The following is a 15258-nucleotide window of genomic DNA, read 5'->3' on the forward strand; positions in this document are numbered from 1 at the left end:
CTCTGTTGGATATCTGAAGCCAGTTTGTCTACTTAGATAGTGTAAATCCTCAAATTATGGCCGGGGTCTTAAGACAAAGTACAGGCCTTTAGGGGCAGGATTGTATTCGAGACAGCCCTTTATTTCTTATGCGAGTTTTATTTTGAGACATGCGTTTCTTGGAGTGGCATACTGGTAGGCCTTCAAAAGCATGACATTTTCGGTTTAGTTTGATATTTAATTTACTTTTGGACTGTTTGATTATATTGTTAAATGTTGGGACTGATGGGCACTGAAATCTGGGGAGGTATTTGATGATCACTATTACGTATGTAGTTGAAAGAGTGTTTTCTGGGGGAGGACCCCCATACCCCCTGCTAAAATGTCCCACCCACTTTCAGAATGCCTCCGACGCCCATGGTCCTACTAGTAGGCTAGATCCCTTAGATACCAATGTTAATTTAACTCTGGGACCCTGGTCCCAGGGATGGATTACTGTACGGGCCTTCCGGGCCCAGACCCAGGGGCCCAAGGTGTCAGGGGGCCCTGAAGCCCAAGCCTTTGCATGGAATCATTGCCTCAATATCAACACATCAGGATGTAGGCTATGAATTTGATTGGATTTAGTATTGGCCATCCCCAAAATGCACCAGAATACAGGAAATCACATCAAACAAATGAAAAAAATTCTGGGGGAGGACCCCCAACCCCCCCTTCCACATATGTGACAATTAGTGGGGAGCCCTTAATACATGTGGGCCCAGGGGCCCGAAAGTTCATAATCCGTCCATGCCTGGTCCCTACACCTGAGAACCACTGATGTATGTTTTTTTTACTGTATGGTATAATGCTGAATGAGCCAAACAAAAATTTGGGTTGGCCCCACCAAATCTCACTCCAAGGTTTTTTGAAAAGTTGTCAGCCCTGAGCTGTCAAAGAGGCTACAAAACCATCTCCGTACGTTGTCGCTAATTGACCGATCCCAAGCCCCTCCTCCCATTGTCAGTCCCATAGTTACTGTTGCTAAGTCGGACAAGTTTGCAGGAAAGTGTGCGAGAACGCGTGTTCAACATGGGGACGCAGCACCCCCATTTAGCCGAGTGCAACAGTGTATGCTGGATTTCTGGGCGTCAAGTAATATTGATATATTCAAAAAACAGAGGTCAGAAAGGCCTTTAGTATGCAGATGGACACATTCACAATGTCCGCTGTTATCAACGAGGTGGAACACCACAAATTGAGGACAAACCAATCCGGTGTTGTGGATCTTAATGGGATGCATGTTAACAGGGAATAAACAATTAGCACGTTATCACGAGCAGGTAGTTTACCTTATTTGCTGCAGATATGACTCTGATTCAATAAACAGGTATGTGCAAAAATATGGTGTTGACGTGTCCATAACAAAATCTAACCATATTTCGAGGATTAGTAGAAGACGGGACCAAGTGCTGCAGATCCAAGTTCCCACGCAACTTGGTAGAGTGACTAGCCTGTTAAGCGGCTCATGTTGGGGAGGTGGAGAGATAGCTTCTCTTCGGTAGGCCGAGAGTCTATTTATTATTTTGAATGGCTGCTTTAGAAGGAAGAGTTCAAATAAACATGTTACAAGTGTATTGAAAAGAAACCACTCTGAGTTCAAACCCATACCACGTATGACATATCTGCAGTTTGCAGACATGGTTTGTCTTGCACTAGACTTCATCATTATGCTATAATTAATTTAAACGTGGGTAATGTAGTAGGCTAGTTCTAATATTGGCGATTTCGAGCATAGCCTATAGCAAGGCATAGTTTTGAATCTGCACATGATTCGATCTTTAGAAGACATTGGCTATCTCTCGTTCAGCCATCAATAATGCATCGCAGTAGGCTATTATTGCGTTTGTTGAAAAAATGATCATTAGCTTATTACTGTCAACAGTCTTCTATCCCAAGTTAAACATGGCAAGGTAGCAAAGCTGAAAGTATATTCTTGATGTGTGTAAGGCGATACGTGATTGAAGGTGTAGCCTTTTGCGCGTCTTCCAATCGTATGAATGTGCGAGTTCAGTTCCTGCAAGGTAGGTAGGCCTATATTTTTTGCGTAGGCTTATGTTGTCGTTTCATCAGTGGAAACCACATTTAGTTATGTTTTTGTGTGTAGTTATGAACACAAATAAAGGGAACATTTTCATACACACTCAGATTTCTTTACTGAAAGTGTAGCAGCCTATCCAGAGTTATGCAAAGTTAGGCATATGTGTGTTAACGTTTCACACGGTCAGGATATCGGATGTTACTTCTACAAGTATCTCAGGCTTATCTTTGAACCTTTTTGAGCTCTTTAGTTATTTAGTTACTTAGGCTACTCGCAAAAGAAGCATTATAGCATTTGCATAACCGGCGTATTGTCATACAGAATGGACACTAGAAAATTCAAAATTGACCGAGGTCCTGCTCCATATGACTGATTTATAAACAAGCAGTAGTGCCTTAAAGTCAATTCTGTGACTTACTGGAAGCCACTGCAGGGAGTTAAGAATTGGAGTAACGTGGTCAGTTATTTTAGTTTTTGTGAGAACCCTAGCTACTGTGTTTTGTATCACCTGAAGCTGTTTGATAGTCTTTTTAGGAAGGCCTGTGAAAAGGCCATTGCAGTAATCAACCCTGCTGGAGATAAAGGCTTGAATGAGTTTTTCTAAATCATGTTTTGACATCAGCTCTCTAAGTTTGTCAATGTTTTTGAGGTGGTAAAAAAGCTGGTTTAGTTATTGCTTTCATGTAGCTGTTGACATTTAGATCACTGTTAATTAAAGGAACCATATGTAAGATTGTGGCCAAAACTGGTACTGCAATCCCTTTCAAATTACTGTGCGGTGTATCCCCTCCCCCTCACGCCGAAACACTATTGACTTCGTGATTAGTAAATAGGTGGAGGGTGGTGCATCAGGCCAACATACAACATGACATGACAAAACACAACATCAACATCAGTTGAGGGCTGCAACTTCACTTTTTAAATGACAATATCCTGGCCGGTCTACTTGTGAGTGATATAAGTATTTCGGTCGGTGGTGTATGGTGCATAGATATTAGAAAGCTAGATAATGCATTGGGCTCCAGAAAGTACATAAATCACTGGAGGGCAATGAAGAAACATGTGACTGGAAATCAGACAGGTGTCTCTGATTTCCCATTTCCCAATTGTTGCCCATAGACAGTATGCCACCTAATAGAACTCGACAGACAATGCGGTATCTAGCTTTCTAATATCTATGCTATGGTGTATACCTTGAAGCATAACCATAATTTGATTGGCTGGTGCCTTGCTTTGGACCGTAAGGGTGCCTACACACACTTTCGTTGAATGCAGATGCATCTTGTTTACTTTACTTGGGCTTACATCATCCGTTGCCGAAGTGAATTGTGGTTCTGTTGCGTTGCGGCTCCCACACACAGTTGCGTTCCGTCAACGCATGCCAGTGGGTGTTCCCGACGGTAGCTATGCAAATGACTTGAAGTATAACCGTAATGTGATTGGCTGGTGCCTTCTGTTGTTCGTCGGTGCAAAGTTGAACTTTTTGACGTGAGCGAGGGGAGCAACGCGATGCAACGGACCCACAATTCAGTTCGGCAACGGATGACGTAAGCCCATGTAAAGTGGACGGGATGCGTCTCCAGCACTGCACTGCATGCAACTGTGTGTGGGAGCCGTTGCTTTGCTCCCATCGCCTCCGTCAAAAAGTTGAGAAATGTTCAACTTATGCTGCACCAATGGACAGCAACGCAAGGATCAGGCCTATCAAATTATGGTTAGCTTCAAGGCACCACACCAGTATACACATTGTTGCCTGTTGAGGCCTGGGCAATTCAAGAGCTAACCAGAGACAAAACTTTCTGGGCGTTAAACTAACAGATCCTAATTACTGCATGGCCAAAGTCAGTGCCGAGGCAATCATTTAACTGATGGGGGCACTTTATTGGGCAAACATACAACCGTGACCCATTGCCATGTACTCCATTGCAGCCCAGATTTACAGTGTCCATTGTACAAGGGGCATTGCTAATTAGTGCTTATCCAGATGACATTGAAGGTGACTTAGGTAGCTCTTATCTCATATTTCAAAAACCTCAAGGCAGCACAAGGCACAATAGGGACAGTACACATAACATCCTTTACATCAATGAAAGTCGATTGCCACTTGTACCGCCAAATTTACTGGATGTGTCAGATGCTCACTACTGAGCTACAGAAGCAAATAACTAAGAGATGGGGAATACACACAAAGCAGAGTGCTTTAAAGTCTTTTTTAGATACACATGAATCACAATTCCAGTCTGGATTCCAAATGACAGAAGATGACCCAAGCATAGTCAAAACAGCTGGGTATAGTGCCTGCATGAGGTATTAATTATGACCGCCGCGCAGCGAACTCTGTTTAGTCAGAGTTTTTTTCATCCTTTTTTTCCCCGCCTAAGTAATTTTCCGTCAAGGATTCCCGGGACACTGAAAGACCGGGGTCCACGATAGCATGGAACCATTGTTTTTCATTTTCATTTCATTGGCAATACAGCTATGCGCTAACAAGTGACTAGTAGTTGAAAGACTTCGCTTAAACTTATATACTGTTGCAAATTCACTTGAGTATAAACTATCCATTTTAACTAATGCCAGTAATGTTATTATGACCGCCGCGCAGCGTGGCCAATTTTCTGTCAAGGATTCCCGGGACACTGAAAGACACGAAACTTGGTGGGCATGCAGCCCCACATGGATAGCATGGAACCATCATTTTTCATTTTGATCTGTAGCCCAGAGGAATTTTCTGATTTCCTTTCCACTTTAACTATCCAAACAGAAAAAGTACTTATATTGGGTGATTTTAATATTCATATGGATAATGTGAACGATTGTCTCACAATTGCATTTCAGTCCCTAACTGACCATGTCGGGTTCTGCCAAAATGTTAATTCACCCACGCACCGAGATAACCATACTATTGATCTAGTCTTGTCATATGGCATAAGCATAGAGCAGTTAACAATCTTGCCACAACACCCGACCTTAACTGACCACCATCTTATTACTTTTACAATGACATTACAACATGCAGTACCTAATTTAGCTGAATACTACAGCTTATATACTACCGCGGCTTATCTGAAAAATGAATGCAGACTTTCTAGAAAAAATTTCGCTTACGCTTGCCCTATTCCGGACTCATGTGGTAGGCCTATCAGAAGGCCCTTTCCTTAATCCAGCCGAGGTCGACTTGTTAACTGATAATGTGATGAACTCATTACGCTCAACCCTTGATTCAGTAGCACCACTCAAAAAGAGAATAAGAAAACAAGTAAGGCGTGCTCCATGGTATACCACACAGACAAAAACACTCAAACAAACAGCGCGTAAACTTGAACAAAAATGGCGTACCACTAAATTGGAAGTTTTTCGCCAAGCATGGAAAGATAGCCTTATCACCTACAAAAAAGCACTCAACGAAGCTAAGTCAACCTACTATTCCTTGCTGATCGAAGAAAACAAAAACAGTACAAAATTTCTCTTTACCACAATCTCCGCCTGATCTAAGAGCCACACCAAGTAACCGAATCTCTCCCTATTTGCCTAAACAGTAATGACTTCATGAACTTTTTCAATGACAAAATTGAAACAATTAGAGATAAGATTAATAACCAATCAGTCTCATCAAATATTCATACTCCATTGCTGAATGGTAGCAAAAATATAATTGAATCACAGATGAGACGAACAACGTTGAATTCATTTACACCTATCGACATATTAGACCTCACTTCCACAATCTCTTCATCAAAATCTACAACTAGTCTACTAGATCCTATTCCTACCCATCTTCTGAAGACTGCTCTCTCTTTCTTGGATGATGCTTTGCTCCAGATTATAAATAACTCACTGCTATCAGGCCATGTACCACAGTCGTTTAAGTTATCTGTTATTAAGCCATCCCTCAAAAAGCCTACCCTTGACCCTAACAACCTGGCCAACTATAGGCCTATATCTAATCTCCCTTTTTTGTAAAAAATACTAGAAAAATAGTGTCGAAACAAATTGGTACCTTCTTGCATATGAATAAAATCCAACAATTATATCAGTCTGGTTTCAGAGCTCACCACAGTACTGAATCAGCCTTTAAGTTTTTAATGACCTCCTCATCGCTGCCGATAATGGACATAGACCACAACATACTACTCCACAGGCTTGAACATTCGATTGGCATGTTTAGATCATACCTTTCTAACCGCAGACAATTTGTACAGATTCACAATAAACCGTCTACCCAGACTATGGTAAAATATGGGGTGCCTCAAGGCTCAGCACTAGGGCCCCTGTTATTTTCTCTCTATATGCTTCCTCTAGGCTCAGAAATTAGGAAACATGGCATTAAATTTCATTCTTATGCAGACGATACACAACTATACCTTTCCATAAAACCTGACGAATTAACTCCGTTAGCCAAACTTGACACATGTATAAGAGACATAAAGACATGGATTACAAATAATTTCCTGCTTTTGAACTCTGATAAAACAGAAGTCATGGTTTTAGGTCCTAAAAAGATGAGGGATATCCTATCCTAATCACAGGCTACATTTACTGATCTTCGACTATCCTCATCCACAAGTGTTAAAAATCTAGGAGTTACAATTGACCAAGACCTATCACTAAGTAATCACATAAAACGGATGACCAAAACGTAATTTTATCATTTAAGGAACATTTCAAAGATAAGGAAGTCTTTATCCTTACCAGACACTGAGAAATTAATCCATGCTTTTGTCACCTCAAGGATTGATTATTGCAATGCTCTATACGCTGGCTGCAATAACACCTGTCTAAAGAGCTTACAGCTTATACAAAATGCAGCTGCTCGCACACTCACTAGAACTAAAAAATATGAACATATTTCCCCTATCCTGGCATCTCTACACTGGCTGCCTGTTAAAAGTCGCATTGACTTCAAAATATTACTTTTAACATACAAAGCCATTAATGGCCAGGCACCAGAATATATTAAAGATCTCCTAGTCCCATATAACCCACCGAGACCGCTACGATCACAGAATACTGGCCTTCTTGTAATTCCAAGAATCTCAAAAACTACAGTAGGAGGCAGAGCTTTCAGCTATCGCGCACCCCTCCTCTGGAATAATCTCCCTTCTTCAATTCGACTAGCAGACACCCTCCCTATTTTTAAGTCTAGACTTAAAACATACCTCTTTACTGCCTCCCATAGTTAGGTATGGTGCGGTGTGGAACTTCACCCACCTCAGGGATTCTTGGAATGGACCACCCTGCTGAGTCCTCGTGTGACTGGCACCCCAGTCGTGCGTGCGATGGTGGTCACTGACCATACCTGCGCTGGTGTCGACTACCCCTCACCATGCCTTAGTTATGCTGCTATAGCATAGTGCTGTCATGGACTTTTCATGTGTCACGCCGTACAACCCCCCCCCCCCCCTCTCTTCTCTCTCTCTCAACTCTCCCTCTCTTGCCTATTCTCACTATGGTATACTGTAACAATAGTACCACTGATTACTTATTGACATTAACCATTTGGATTTTCAGTAATACTAACCCACTCTACATCTCCACTCTTTCTTTCCCCTTACTGTACCTCACTTGTGAGGTATATCATCAACAGTCATCAACCATTCGTGTGTTGGCCCTCCTCTCACCCATCTCACCTGAAGTCCCATCCTCGACTGCCCTATTACTGTCCCCTTATCTGGATTCCTGGCCCGTACAGCCTAGCGACCCATCACCTGCCTATGACAACTCTGCCCGGATTCCTGGCTCGTCTGCCGACCCACCACATGCCCCTTGACAACTCCCTTCCCCTGGACAAATCCAACGCTGGACTATTTGAACTTTCTGTCACTAAATCAGGATTAATGAATTATCAAACCGGATACGTAATCACCCCACCTCAACTTTCAGCTTAAGTGCTTTTAACACCATGTCTTTTTCTCTACACCTGACTATCATATGCATTTGTCATGTATACAGACCTTACTGTCCTGTACTGACCCTAGGCAGATGGGTCAGGCCCTTGAGTCGTGGATCTGCTCGAGGTTTCTTCCTATTCTAGGGAGTTTTTCCTCCCCCCTGTTACCCTGTTACCCATGGGCCTCTCTCTTTCTTTTCTTTTCTTTCCTTTTTCTCTGATTGCCTACATTCTGTAAAGCGCCATGATACATGTGTGATGTTTTGGCGCTCTATAAGCACAATAAATTGAAATTGAAATTGACAGTTTTCTGTGAATATCTCGAGAACCGTAGGGTTTAGGAGGACCACCTTTTTTTTGTTATGTTGATCTTAAGGGGCCATGTCAACCCATTCCATAACCACTCATTTCATGTATGTAGCACCACCTAGTTAAAAACAAAAAAGTAAAAATCAGGTGTATCTGTGACCTACAGTAACATGGTCAAAACTGCACGAAATTGAAAGTGTAGGATCATTATGACACCCTCGAATGCATGCCAAGTTTCGTGGACTTTTGTTCATGGGGGGCCATACAATAAATTAATTTATGTGTACATTTAGTGACTCTACACCAACAGAGTTTTCTGTGAATATCTTGAAAACCATAGGGCCTAGGATGTCCAATTTTTTGCGTATGTTTGCCTCCCCCATTTCCATATGCACACATGTGCATAAACAGATATTCACACACACACACACATACATTCACAGTAATCATACGTATGACACATACACACATTCAAGAATTTCTCAGAATTATGAACAGGTAAGATGGGGGTGGGGTTGTATAAAATGTATTTTACATGTGAAATCTATGAACTAATCATGTTTTGGTACTTGTTGTCTAGCAGATACCAGTGAGAATTGAGTGTGCATAATGCAATTCAGTGAGACAGTTAGAATCCTATATGCCTTTCACCTTTTGTTTTTAGCCACCAGCCAGACCAGCAGATACCCTAACTTTGCTGAATTACTGAAGCTAAGCAGGCTTAGTTAGTACTTGGATAAGAAACCTCCTTGGAAGAGTAGGTTCTTGCTGGAAGTGGTATTGGTGGCTGGCCAGTAGGGCTGCACGATATTAGAAAAACATGCCATGTGCGATAACATTATTCAGTACTGCGATAACGATATAACTTGCGATATTTAAATATGTATTGTTTTCCTCCATTCTACTTGCTGCTAGCATAGACTGATGCATACTTAAAAAAAAGAAATGCATTGATTCCATTCCAACATTATTTTTATTAGGAAAAATGTGGCTACAACAGCAATGCCGGCCATAAATCATCTTAGCCTTTGAAACATTTCCTGCTATGGTCAACAATATTAAGTTGAAATAAATAAAAACATGAAAACTACTTAAAACATTCAAAAATTATTTAAAATAAATGTAAACATTTAATTTAATCAATCATTTAACTGCATGCCAACTTAAAATGGTAACTTTTTTCTGACCACTAATTTGTTGAGTCAAGAACGTGTTGCAGAAGGGGTCTGGTGGCTTACATTATGACATGAAAAACAACATAAAATAACAATTATAAAAACAATAATATACCATTATGGTGAGTTCTTGGCCAAAAAGGCTAGCACAAGGAATAAAGTGCAACAATGCAGTTAAACTAAAATACACATGGTCGAGAACAAACACTGTGTGATGACCATCATTGGCATCATCAAGGCAATGCAGTGCAACGTTAAAGTGTGTGTGTGTGTGTGTGTGTACACATGTGTGAGGATGCTTTATGGCAAGTTTTTGGCTAAGAAAACAAGCATGTTTACTTTGCTAGGTTTTAAGCATGTGCATTGGCATGTCACAACATTCCCTGATGTACTAAAAAGTCTCTCTGAAGGTGAACTACTTGCAGGTATACAGAGATACTTTCTAGCTAGTTTACTTAGCTGTGGGAAGTGAACCCCGTGGAGTCTCCACCAGGCCAGAGGGTCTGCCTCACTATCTATGGTAGGCGACAGCAAGTAGCTGTTTAGTTCAGCTTCTACAGCTCGTTCCAATTGCACAGAAGGTGAAACATTGGGGCCGTCTTGAAGAAACTGCCCAGTGATTTTCTTGCTTTCTTCAAAGTGGTGCTAGGTGGATCCACACTCTGGGCCCCACTGTCACAGCAGGACATCTCTCCTACAACAGAGAAAAGAATACAGAGTGAAAAAAAAAATTCTCTACATATTGGTAATATGTCATGCAATATGTGTATGTGAAATGACCATTATAACCTAATCACCTTCCATGCGGTTGCTTCCATTTCTGACATCACTCTGGTCTTAATGTCTGCAACCTTGTCACTGTTAATGTAGCTTGCTTTGAATCTGGGATCCATGAAGCATGCCATGTCCAGAAGTTCTTGGGTTGCATAGTCATCATATTTACAGCTCATGTAGTTTAGAATTTTCATCTTAATGGATTTTGTTAAGTCAGAGTCGTCTTCCTTCTCTGCAAGAACTGATGTCTTCATCAGATGAAGAACTGGTTTCACATATGAAACACTTACGTAACTCTCACCTGAGAGTGCATCGGTAAATTCTTGCAGAGGCTGTAATGTCTGGTTTACAGACTCAAGCACATCCAGGTCCTGCCAGGTACAGTAGGTACCAAATGCCTTGATTTTCTGTCTTCTGACAGGACATCAGATAAAGCCCGGTGCTGCTCAAGGACTCTCTCTATCATTTTTTGCCTGGATCCCCACCTTGTTTTGCATTCTGTAACGAGTGAGTGTTCTGGGAGGTTATGCTCCTGCTGTGCCTTTTTTAGCGCCATTTTCTCTTTCCATGGAAGAAGAGAAATGTCCCACCAACTTCCTGCAAAGTCCAGTTGCTCGAGAAATGCGGCCATCATCTTTAAGAGCATTTTCTAAGGGGCAGGCAGAAGATTAAATATCACAGGCATGTATGATTTCAAACATACAACAGCCTAACAATACCAGCAGTAGGACTACAACATTCCAGACAACGAAAAATCACCTATTTAGAAGCCTAATTTGTGTATACCAGAATTAAAATAAATAACTTGCATAAAAAGCAACATGCTATACAATACAGTTATTTCTTATTAAGAAGTAATGAAATCTTTACTTTCTATCTTGTCAATGAATAATTAGACCTTGTCATAAAACAATAATAGTAGGCTATAGTACAGAGTAAGGTACAGTGACAAGCAGATCAGTTTAGGCTAGGCCACTTACCGATGGCAAGGTGCAGCCTGTGGCCAAAACACTGAAGTCTGACCCAGCTGTTCAATTGAGTTGCCTTCACGACGTTGGCGCCGTTATCCGTGGTTATGCACACTTGCTGGTCTTCCTGTAAATTCCAACTGGCCAATACTTCATACGTAATCCAAACGCTATATCAGACATCCCAACTTGCAAAAAGTCATTTCAGGGAGGCATCACGGCCCCCCCCCCCCCCCCCCCCCCCCCCCCCCCCCCCCCCCCCCCCCCAAATAGCCTATAGATAGAAATTGTGAAAATAAAATATGCAGATTTTGGTAGTTTGGTCTTTTCATGTAGCCTTGGCAACTAGCCATCTAGTAGGCTATAGACCTGAATAATATGCACATGAATTGACACTTGTTAAACTCACCTCAACATGTCTTTTGCAATCATATAACCCGCTATGGGCAATACTAAAGTCACTGTTTACAAACAGTGCAGCGTGCAAGACTAGGTCCATCATTATGTTTTACTCTTATGAGACAAGGGTAGCCTACACTTTGAAATGGGTCTTACATTTTTCCTTTTTTGAGGCACTGACTCTACCATGACGCTCCTGTTTCTACTGAACTGATTAATTAAGTTCGGGAGAAAAGACATAAAAGCCCGCCTACACTGAAAACTGATTGGTTGATTTAGCTTAAACAGGCCAATCAGGATGCTCTCTGTCTTGGATGCGCCAGACACACACGCACCACCCTCTCTCTCTCTCCCTCTTGTGCGCTACACTCAGATGCACACGCGGTCTCGCATGCACGCTCTTGATCGCTCACTCTAGATTCCGGGAGATTTTATCTAATTTATGGTGTCAGGGTTTTATCAATATAAGGGGGAGACTCCCGGAACTTCCGGGAGACTTGGGATGTCTGCTATATTTTCACCAGTGTGCGATTCGAGGAAGTATACAGTCTCTAAACACCGTGTTTACAATTCAAAATCTTCGGTGAGGAAATGCACGGTGAAACTCATGTAGGGCTGTGTTGTACGACTTGACCAAAGGTCTGTTGTACTTGCATAGTAGTCAACTCCACCAAGTTCGAGGTTAACTGTTTTCCGACATGTGTCATACATTTGGGGAATGGCGACATGAGAAAAATAGTTCCGTGAAGGAATTTGATACCTTCGGTCAAGTTGCTCAATCATCTCCACAAAGCCCACTCTGTTTACGGTATTCATAGGCATGATGTCTTTAGCCAAAAACCGTGCGATGGCCGCCGTTATATCTTTGTGGCGCTTTGATGATTTCACATAAGGAGTTACACTCTCAAAACTCTGCTGAATTGAAGTCACTTTAATGTTACTGCTAGATGCCGCTGGACTTGGCATAACATTAGCGGCTTTTCTGCTTAAGCTAGCTTTTTGGACCTCTTCATACTGATCTTTATGATTGTGTTGCAGGTGGCTGTGGAGATTGGTTGTGTTGCCTCGGCAAGTTGCAACCACTGCTCGACATGTCTTGCAAAGTACCTGTATTTGTAACGCGTCATCCTTCCTAAAACCAAAATATTTCCATATAAAAGAAGTGCTTTTTCTTTTAGCCACCAATTCCTCTTCACCCAAGTGTACGCTCGACTCACTACCTTCAGCCATCACGACTTCTAGCTCCCGCCTCAACACCTAAAACACCACACACCTAAACTGGTAGGGGGCGGGCTTCGGCAGCAAGACAGATTGGTAAAATAATGTTGACGTTCAGAATGTGAATACAAGGCACAGAAAATGTAGAACTAGCCATAATTAATTTACGAAAATTAACTAATCTTTGCGATATGTCCATCGCAATTGTTGATATCGCGATAACGACACATTTTAGATATATCGTGCAGCCCTACTGGCCAGTAGGTGGCACTCTTTCCTGTGTCCAAAAGCCACTAAACAAATATCAATCCCAATGTCCTATTGCAGTGACAGGGACACTGTACTGCAGGAGATGTTTTCCTTTGCATGAATGTTAAATTGAGGTCCTCAATTTAACATTCAGAGGATGCAATCTGCACTGCCCTCCACCCAGCCCTCACCCACCTGGAAAAAAGAGACTCATATGTGAGATTGCTGTTTATAGACTTCAGTTATGCATTAAACATCATAATACCACAACAACTCATCTGCAAACTTGACAAACTGGGACTCAGTACCTACCTCTGCAACTGGCTACTGGACTGTCAGAGGCCTCAAGTAGTACGTGTTGGCAACAATATCTCAAGCAGCATCACACTGAGCACGGGGGCCCCCCAAGGCTGCGTGCTCAGTCCGTTGCTCTTCACCCTGCTGACGCATGACTGCACTGCAACCCACAGCAACAACCACATAGTGAAATTTGCTAACGACACAACTCTGGTGGGTCTCATCACCAAGGGCGATGACACTCAATACAGGTTGGATACAAGGAGATTGTTGTTGACTTCCGGAGAGGTCACACCCAACACCTGCCACTGATCATCGACGGTGCTGTGGTGGAGAGAGTGAGCAGCACCAAATTCCTGGGGGTGCACATCAGTGAAGACCTCTCCTGGACCACCAACACTGCATCACTGGCTTAAGAAAGCTCAGCGCCGCCTGTACTTCCTGCGGAAACTCAGGCGAGCAAGTGCTCCACCAGCCATCATGACCACATTCTACCGAGGCACCATTGAGGGCGGAAGCTGCACTGAATACAACAGGAAAGCCCTGCAGCGCATAGTGAACACAGCTGGAAGGATTATTGGTGCTTCACTCCCCTCCCTGAAGATCATTTACACCTCCCACCTCACCCGCAAGGCGACCACAATTGTGAGTGATGCAAGTCACCCCGCTCACAATTTCTTTGATCTCCTGCCTTCTGGGATGAGGTACAGAAGCCTGCGCTCCCGCACCACCAGACTCACCTACAGCTTCATACACCAGGCTGTTAGGATGCTGAACTCTCTCCCACCTCCACACTCAGCTCATCGGGCATCCTATTCGGCAGAAATGTGCGTGCGCAAGGCTTCACAAGGCTTCACCAATCTTGCTCCAGCGGCGAGTTCACAACACATGATTGGCATGATGTCTTCACAACACACCATATGATTGGCTCAATGTATTCACATCACACCACATGATTGGCTCAATGTATTCACATCACACCACATGATTGGCTCAATGTATTCACATGTTGACGTTTTGCCGAGGAAAGGGTGGGATATGTGTAGACAACGGCAAACTAGCCCCATGCATTTCTATGGAGGATTTTGAGTGCTGTGTCTCCTCATTAGAAAGTCTCTGGTATACCCACTTAAAAAGCATCACCATCTCAGTATACCCACTTAAAACAGACAAGGATAGGTATTAATATTTGGGGTTGATCACAGTATACCCACTACAGCTAACTAGACTACACCACAGCAGTAAGGTGCATACATTTCACCAGTCTTACCTTGTTCAAATACTTGAATGCTAAATGCTAAAAAACAAAAAAGCCAATACAATTCTTAACAATTTTCCCATTTATTTATAATGTGCATTGAAAACACAATATAAAACTAAAATATAATAGACACTTCTATTATATACATTCTATTAAATACATTGATATTTTTTTAACAGAAATCATACATCATCATACACATTTTTTCGCTAAATTAAACAAGTTTTACTTTTAACTCTTTCCGCTTTTGTTGATAAGAGAAACCACTTTCACTGCCAGTTTGCGTACATTAAAACAAACACACACACACACACAGCATGTGAGCAACAACTACATCATATTTACACAAATTTTTCAACAACTTATTTGGAATGGTCTTTGAAGCCACCGTCTTGCTTCCAGTTAGAAAAGCCTGATTCTGATTTGAAGAGTGACGATGGGTCATTTGAAAGCGAAAATTACGGAAGGGGTAGCAAAACACTAAAGATGGAATATTCCTACCATTTGAAGTCTTTGTATCAGAAGTCATTGAGTGGCCTCTTCCTATTTCCGTGCTGCATCTTGCGGAATACCAGTTTAGGAGAGGTTGCACAGAACCATCTGCTCTAGAATGGGAAATGTCTAGAGAGAAGAAAGTTTGAGTAACTTAATTAACTTTCATA

The sequence above is a fragment of the Alosa alosa genome, chromosome 9, assembly GCF_017589495.1.
Source record: "Alosa alosa isolate M-15738 ecotype Scorff River chromosome 9, AALO_Geno_1.1, whole genome shotgun sequence".
Lineage (NCBI taxonomy): Eukaryota > Metazoa > Chordata > Actinopteri > Clupeiformes > Clupeidae > Alosa > Alosa alosa.